The sequence below is a fragment of the Hyperoodon ampullatus genome (genome assembly GCF_949752795.1).
Source record: "Hyperoodon ampullatus genome assembly, chromosome: 1".
Lineage (NCBI taxonomy): Eukaryota > Metazoa > Chordata > Mammalia > Artiodactyla > Ziphiidae > Hyperoodon > Hyperoodon ampullatus.
Genome location: NC_136914.1, coordinates 94,063,594 through 94,072,481, shown reverse-complemented (window position 1 = coordinate 94,072,481; position 8,888 = coordinate 94,063,594).

The following is an 8,888-nucleotide window of genomic DNA, read 5'->3' as shown; positions in this document are numbered from 1 at the left end:
TATCAAGAAAGGACAAAGTGCTGGGCACTATACTTGGGGGTTGTTGGGGATACAAAGATGAACAAGCCCCAGCCCTTGAATCTGAGTAAATCATCTAGAGGGGAAATAAAAATGTATACAAGTGACTGCTCTAATGTGCTTGAGATGAGGCTTCATGAAGGAGTTGCCATTTGAACAGAATCTTGAAGGATTGTTTGGTGGCTGCAAGCAGCAGAGATGGACTATGGCTAATTGAAAAGGAAAGGGGGGAAGGAAAAGAGGGGAATCTATTGGGGATTGTGGGAGTAACTCCCGAATTAAAATAAAAACTGAACCTCTAAGGGAACAGGCACTGTGGATTGATGTATGGAGACTGGTGGCCGATTTTTTTTCAGAGCGTGCTCTGTAGGATGGGTCAACTCCAACACTATAGGGTTGGGTCACTCCTCTCAAGGTACAAATTTCAAGGTAAGAGGGCCTGACAGGTATGACTTGGATCATGTGTCCACCTCTTGGCCAATGCAGTGCCAGGGGAGTCATTCCTTAAAGGAAGCTCACGAGCTCTAATCGAAGGCCAACCACAGACAGGTGGAGGGAACAGCTGAGACACAGAGGTCGGGAAATCAGGAGCATGTTTGAGCATCGCAGAGAATCTAGTCTGTCTAACGCATAAAGTAAAGGAGGGGCCTAAGGTGGGAGAGATGAGGAAGGAGAGGCCGATTGGAAGTGGGCAGTGGAAGGCCTGGGTCACTGTGTTTGAAACTGGGGAGAGAATCAGTGGCTGGGGGTGGCAGGAGCAGATCTGGTAAGACCTGTTCTTTAAGAATCCTTTTCTGGAAACAGACTTGGGTTGTGAAAAGAGAAGACTGGCTTCAGGAAGGTCAAAAAAGAGGTTGCTTAGCTGAAAAGGAGTCGAGAAGGCTTAGAATGATACTGTACTTACCACTAAACTACATCAAGAGTGAAGACTTTTACGCATTTTTATTTTTACCCGGCAAAGGAGACGGCACATGCATTATTTACCCCTTTTAGTACGAAAGCTGGAGTAGCTAAGGGCCTGTTCTAGATCCCGTGATGGTAAGGGAGAGCCAGGGCTCGCCTACAGGCCATCTGCCAGGGCTCCTCTAACATGTGAGACCCTGTAGCGGCATCCAGCCAACTTTGCTTCATTGCACCACAGGCTGGATCCCTTTTTTCCCACCACCAGGATAATGCCTTTTTGAGGTTGTGCCCTTGAGTAAACAGCTCCAGTCCGTTTGAATCTTAGCTTGTGCCTGACGTGCTTATGTGGGTTGAATGGGGTTTTTCTTCCTCCCTCTTGAGAGAGGATTTCCCAAGAGGAGTTTCAAAATAACCTGTGGTCGTATTGAACCTGTGCTCAGCAGCTGAGCGTCCGGACAATGATAGCATGGGAGGAAGCACAATAGTGGTAAGAACCGTGGAAAGTCCGGTTGCTTACATTAAAGTCCCTGCTCTGCCTCTTTCTAGCCATGGGACCTTGTTCAAGATAGTTGCCTCTCTAAAGCTCAGTTTCTTCATTTGTAATGTGGAATTAGTAAGGGATCGACTCCATGGAGTTGCTCTGAGAATTAGATGAGATAATGCCTGTAGAGGCATAGTAAGTGCTTAATAATGCTGCTACTATGTTGTTGTTATTATCTCAATTAAAATACGGTGGGAGGGGCTTCCCTGGGGTCGCAGTGGTTGGGAGTCCGCCTGCCGATGCAGGGGACACGGGTTCGTGCCCCGGTGCGAGAAGATCCCACATGCCGCGGAGCGGCTGGGCCCGTGAGCCATGGCCGCTGGGCCTGCGCATCCGGAGCCTGTGCTCCACAGCGGGAGAGGCCACAACAGTGAGAGGCCCGCGTACCGCAAAAAAAAAAAAAAAAGAAAGAAAAAAGAAAAAAAAATATGGCGGGAGAAGGATTCTAAATAGTTTTGTGACATTTGAGTTTCGGTGCCATCTAGTGGCCAGGACATTTCAGAATGTGCTATGGACCTGGGTGTTGCACCCACAGATGACAAAAGGGCCTGTTATTCTGTAGCTGAAGGAATTGCTGCTAACTAATTTCAAAGGTGAGTCTTGGGCATGCAGGCCAGGACCAGGAATACTGTGTGACCTCTTTACTGGCCTGAGTTGCATATAGAGCATAGTGTTGCCTCTATAGACAGAAAAGGAAGTCAGACCTTGGATTCTCTGGTGCCTTCTCTTCCTTGGACTGGCCACACAAGGGAACTCTATGTTTCCAACAGGTGTAGCAGCTGCTTGGGGCAATGCAGACCCCAGACCAACTTGCCAGTGGAGGGGTCAGGAATGTGATTATGGTGGTCATGTGGCTTGTGACTTATAAGTGGAATGACATCAGTAAGTTACTTAACCTCTTTAAGCCTTTGGGGGTGTGGAGAGAAATAGTACCTACTTCACAGGGTTTTCCTACAAATGCATGTCTGTGCTTAGCATAGGGCCTGATACAGAGAAGGTGGTCAGTGAACATTAGCCATGCTTAGTTTTCACTTTTTTTGATTTTTTTAAGTTGAGGTATAGTTGATGAACAATATTTTATAAGTTATAGGTGTATAATGTAGTGATTCATAATTTTTAAAGGTTATACTCAATTTATAATTATAAAATATTGGCTGTATTCTGTGTTATAGAATATATCCTTATTTATTTTATACATAATAGTTTGTACTTCTTTATCCACATCCCTATCTTGCCCCTCCCCCTTCCCTCTCCCCACTAGTCACCACTAGTTTGTTCTCTGTATCTGTGAGTCTGTTTCTTTTTTGTTGTATTCACTAGTTTGTTTTATTTTTTAGATTTCACATTTAAGTGATATCATACAGTATTTATCTTTCTCTGTCTGACTTATTTCACTCAGCATAATACCCTCCAAATCCATCCATGCTATTGCAATTGGAAAATTTTCCTTCTTTTTTATGACTGAGTAGTACTCCATTGTATATATGTACCACATCTTCTTTATCCATTCATCTGTCGATGGACAGTTAGGTTGCTTCCACAGCATGGCTATTGTAAATAGTGCTGCTATGAACATTGAGGTGCATGTATCTTTTTGAATTAGTGTTTTCATTTTGGGGGGGATATATACCCAGGAATCGAATTGCTGGGTCATATGGTAGTTCTATTTTTAGTTCTTTGAGGAACCTCCATACTGCTTTCCACAGCAGCTGTACCAATATACATTCCCCTTAGTTTTCACTTCTGTAGTAGATTCTTGTATTAAAGGAGGAACTTTCATTCATTCATTCAATCAATCATTCAATGGATATATATATTGAGAACCTACTATGTACCAGGAGCTGAGCTAGATGAAAAACTGAGCTAGATGAACTGAGCATACATAAAACAGACACAGCTCCTCATGGTTGGGGTGATGGGTGATGACTTAAACAAGTGATTCCCAGGGGAGCTGTGTGTCATTGAGCTTGAGTTGTAGACTGAACAAAGGACCTTTCATGGAGCATCATTCACATCACAGACATTGTAGAGTTGTGCAAATTTACGTGACATTTTAAAAGTAGATGGGAGTTAAGTTTCTTGTTCTTAAAAAAATCAATACCTTACAATGATTTTTCAGAAGATGAAAGTAGTGCTTTGAGGAATGGGTGTGCTTTCCTAATTTGCCTAAATGCACTGTGTGGGATGGTGGTAGACCTGGCAATGACATTAAAATATACTTGGATTCACCCATTATTAATATTCACTTGAATATTATTATTATTCACCCATTATTAAGGCTTTGGTGGCTCAGATGACCACTTTCATTTTGTTGAAGGGCTAAAGAGCATCTTGTTTGTCTTTAACCTGTCTATATAATCAATATAATAATCCTCCTCCTCTCCAACTTTTCTTCAGTTCACAGGAATTTAGCAAGGTCCTGAAGTCCCGCTTCTTTCAGAAAACCACTCTGCAATATGTATTACAGATGGAATAATTCTCCTAGGCTAAGTTCTAAAGCAGTGATTTTTATGAAGGGCTTGGTGAGGGGCATTGAGGAGAGGAGAAAATAGATGTGTATGCTTGGGAAAAACATGTTCAGTATGAAAATATATTAAGTAATATATAAAGCAGTATATGACTCTGTACATGAAATATTCTGTATTATACGGAATAATAGAAAATGTGTATTCTTTTCATTATATAATCAACAAAAAAGTAAAACTCAACAAAATTTTCCTGCCTGGAAGATAGACTCTTCAGGGATTCTTAGGGATATTCCCATACAGGGAACATACTAAATAAACTCTGGTTGAGACACTGGGTAATATTTTTTCCATTTATCAAAATGGAACATGGATTAAAACAAAATTGGCAAAGAAACCAAAGGCTGGAAAATGTCTGTTTATCTGGTTTCAATTATCTTCTAAATGAACATTGGGAATTCCCAAATAATAGCAATAATGATGATGGTGATGACATCGATTTTTGTTCCAGGCTCTGTGTCAGGAACATACCACATGGTACCTCATCCACTCCTCACCTTGTCAAGGAGGAAGGTAAGAAAAGTTTTAGTGGTAAGACTGCTACTGTTGCCACTCCAGCCAAGCTCGGTGACTTTCCTGGGGTCAGTTAATTCTTGTCTTTCTGGGACCTACATACCTGCTTCGGTGCTGTTTGCTTCCTGAAAAGCAAGCACCTTCTTTGATCCTACTTGGCAGCCTTTTTCATAAATTCATTTCCCTTCATTTAAGTGTGTTCTGCAGCCCCTAGAGGATAATTAAAAAGTTAATTTTATAATAGTTAATATTAGTGTAGCTCTTCAAGGTCAGAGTCTTCTACCAAAATCCCACTTCTTTTATATTTCCTTTTCAGCTTCCATTGTTGAGAGGTTCTGCAAAAAAGATTTCTGTTTACACACTGCTGGCAGGGAGAGAGCAGAATCTTTCCTACATCGTTGTTTTTTGACTTAAAAAAATTTGGCTTAAAAATGTGTTTTTGTGAGATCTTCTTTTTCATTTTGTTCTGTGGGACCGATTTGTTGCTAAAAGTTTTGCCTAAAAGTTACTATTACTGAATACGTTTCCAGATCCTAGACTGAGATGGCATACTTTTAGAATTTCTTTTTAGGCAGTTAAATTAGGGAAGAAATGGCCACATAATTAAAATAAAGCTGTTTGAGTGTTGGCCTTTAGCATGTGTTCTCCAAAGCATAACGATTGTTTGAAATCTCACTCCCCTTTATGCTCTTAAATGGGCACCTTCAGTTCCATCAGATGCCATGCTATGTCTATCCATCCTGAACTATAACTCGTTTCTTGGTACTGTGCTCTATCATCTATTTATTCTATGAAGGCTGGTGTTTTAGAGGACTGTATGTGAATCTATTTCTTGGTGGTGCTGGTGGCAGTAGTTAATGTTCTTACTTCCCCTGATGGCTTACACAGGATGCTTAAGGCGCAATCAGACTATAAAATCCCGACCAGAGGAGAGATCGTAATTTCAGCTACAGACTAAGCAGATAACAGACGATGGCTATTCACTAATCAGAAAGATAAGGGAATGAGTTTGATTCCTCATTAAAAGCTTCATGGTTTAAGTCTTATTTTAAAAAAAGCTCTGGGTCTTAGCTTATTAAGTTACATAAACAGAGTGAAGTGCCATGGGGGAGAATGGAAACTCTCCGTGTGACCTATAATTAGAAAATTTCCACACAGAGAATAAAAACAGAGATTGTATGCCACTTCCTGACCCCACTCACCCATAGAGGCTAAGCCATTGGTGGGAGACAGATAAGAAAACACCAAGGAAAGGAAACCTGAGTAGTCAGTCGGCCAGTTTGCTGTGATGTGACTCAGCCTGAGATCCATGCATGGAACATGCCCTTGTAGTTTAAATCACCTCCAAGGCAACGGTAAGGAGAAAGGCTTCTTAGTGCCAAACTCTACGCTAGGGAAGAGCAGTTGTCGTGTGATTCCTGGGTGTAAGGCAGGGCATCAGAATCCTACTCCCCTACTTACTCATTTTGTGACTTTGGGAAAATACACTTTTCTGAGCCTCCATTTCTGCCTATGTATCTTCCTCCTATGTATCCCCATAGACCATGAAATAGGATGAGAATATTGAGCCCACCAATTTGTTGGTCAATCAATTGGTGAACTGTTTGAGGACAGAGATTGTCTCCTAAGCACATAACACAGTGGCTGACATACAGTAAATGCTCAATTAATATTAACTGAATAAAAATATGTGTGTGTGGAGAAAAGGGAACCCTTGTGCACTCTTGTTGGGAATGTAAATTTGTGCAGCCCCTATGGAATACAGCATGGGGATTCCTCAAAAAAATTAAAATAGAACTACCATACAATCCAGCAATTCCACTTCTGGGTATTTACCTGAAGAAAACAAAAATGCTAACTTGAAAAGATATATGGAGCCCTATGTTCATGGCAGCATTATTTACATTAACCAAAGTATGGAAGCAACCTAAGTGCCCATCAGTTGATAGATTGATAATGAAGATGTGGAATATATATATATATATATATATATATATATATATACAATGGAATATTAGCCATAAAAGGAATGAAATCTTGCCATTTGCAACAACATGGGTGGGCCTAGAGAATATTATGCTAAGTGAAATGTCAGACAGAGAATGATAAATACTATATGATTTCACTTAAATGTGGAATCAAAAAGACAAAACAAGTGAACAAACATAACTAAACAGGGCTTCCCTGGTGGTGCAGTGGTTAACAATCCACCTGCCAGTGCAGGGGACACAGGTTTGAGCCCTGGTCCAGGAGGATCCTACATGCCTCGGAGCAACTAAGCCTGTGCACCACAACTACTGAGCCTGTGAGCCTAGAGTTCGTGCTCTGCAACAAGAGAAACCACCGCAGTGGGAAGCCCGCACACCGCAATGAAGAGTAGCCCCCGCTCGCCGCAACTAGAGAAAGCCCATGCGCAGCAACGAAGACCCAGCGCAGCCAAAAATAAATGAATAAAGTAAATAAATTTATTTTAAAAAATAACTAAACAGAAACAGAGTTAGAGTTACAGAGAACAAACAGGTGGTTGCCAGAGGGGAGGAGGATGGGAGAAAGAGAGAAATAGGTGAGGGAGATTAAGAGGCATAAAGTTTTAATTCCAAAATAAATGAGTCACAGGTATGAAATACACAGTGTGGGGAGTATAGTCAATGATTATGTAATGATTATATATAATTATTATAATAATATAATATAATAATATAATAATAATTATGATTATGTAATATCTTTGTATGATGAAAAATGACAACGAGATATAGCATGGTAATAATTTTGAAATGTATAGAAATATTGTATCACTATGTTGTGTACCAGGAATTAACATAGAGTTGTAGGTCAATTACACTTCAAAAATAAGCACACAAACAAAACCCTAGAAAAAGAGATCGGGGAGGCAGGGGAGGTGTGGGGAGGGGATTTAGATGAAGGTAGTCAAAAAGTACAAACTTCCAGTTATAAGATGAATAATTACTAAGGATGTAATGGACAACATGATAAAGCTAATTAACACTGCTGTACATTATAGGTGAAAGTTATTAAGAAAGTAAATCCTAAGAGTTCTCATCACAAGGAAAAAATATTTTCTATTTTTTTTTTGTTGGAGTATAATTGCTTTACAATGTTGTGTTAGTCTCTGCTGTACAGTGAAGTGAATCAGCTATATGTATACATATATCCCCTAACTCTTGAGTCTCCCTCCCACCCCCTCCCCATCCCACCCCTCTGGGTCATCACAGAGCACCAAGCTGAGCTCCCTGTTCTATACAGCAGCTCTCTACTAGCTATCTGTTTTATACATGGTAGTGTATATATGTCAGTGCTACTCTCTCAGTTTATCCCACCCATCCCCTTCCCCTCCTGTGTCCACAAATCCATTCTCTACATCTGCATGTCTTTTCCTGCCCCACAAATAGATTCATCAGTACCATTTTTCTAGATTCCATATATATGCGTTAATATACAATATTTGTTTTTCTCTTTCTGACTTGCTTCACTTGCTATAACAGACTCTAGGTTCATCCACATCACTACAAATGACCTAATTTCCTTCATTTTTATGGCTAAGTAATAGTCCATTGTATATATGTACCACATCTTCTTTATCCATTCATCTGTCAATGGACATTTAGGTTGCTTCCATGTCCTAACTACTGTAAATACATGGGGTACATGTATCTCTTTGAATTATGTTTTTCTCAGGGTATATGCCTAGCAGTGGGATTGCTGGGTCATATGGTAGTTCTATTTTTAGTTTTTTAAGGAACCTCCATACTGTTCTCCAAAGTGGCTGTATCCATTTACATTCCCACCGACAGTGCAGGAGGGTTCCCTTTTCTCCACACCCTCTCCAGCATTTACTGTTTGTAGATTTTTTGATGATGGCCATCTGACTGGTGTGAGGTGATACCTCACTGTGGTTTTGATTTCCATTTCTCTAATAATTAGGGATGTTGAGCATCTTTTCATGTGTTTGTTGGCCATCTGTGTGTCTTCTTTGGAGAAATGTCTATTTAGGTCTTCTGCCCATTTTTGGATTGGGTTGTTTGTTTTTCTGATATTGAGCTGCATGTGCTGCTTGTATATTTTGGGGATTAATCCTTTGTCAGTTGCTTTGTTTGCAAATATCTTCTCCCATTCTGAGGGTTGTCTTTTTGTCTTTTTTATGGTTTCATTTGCTGCACAAAAGCTTGTTAAGTTTAATTAGGTCCCATTTATTTAAGGATGTAATGGACAACATGATAAAGATAATTCACACTTCTGTATATTATATGTGAAAGTTATTAAGAAAGTAAATCCTAAGAGTTCTCATCACAAGGAAAAAAATTTTTTTTCTATTTTTTTAATGATGTATCTACATGAAATGATGGATGTTCACTAAACTTATTGTC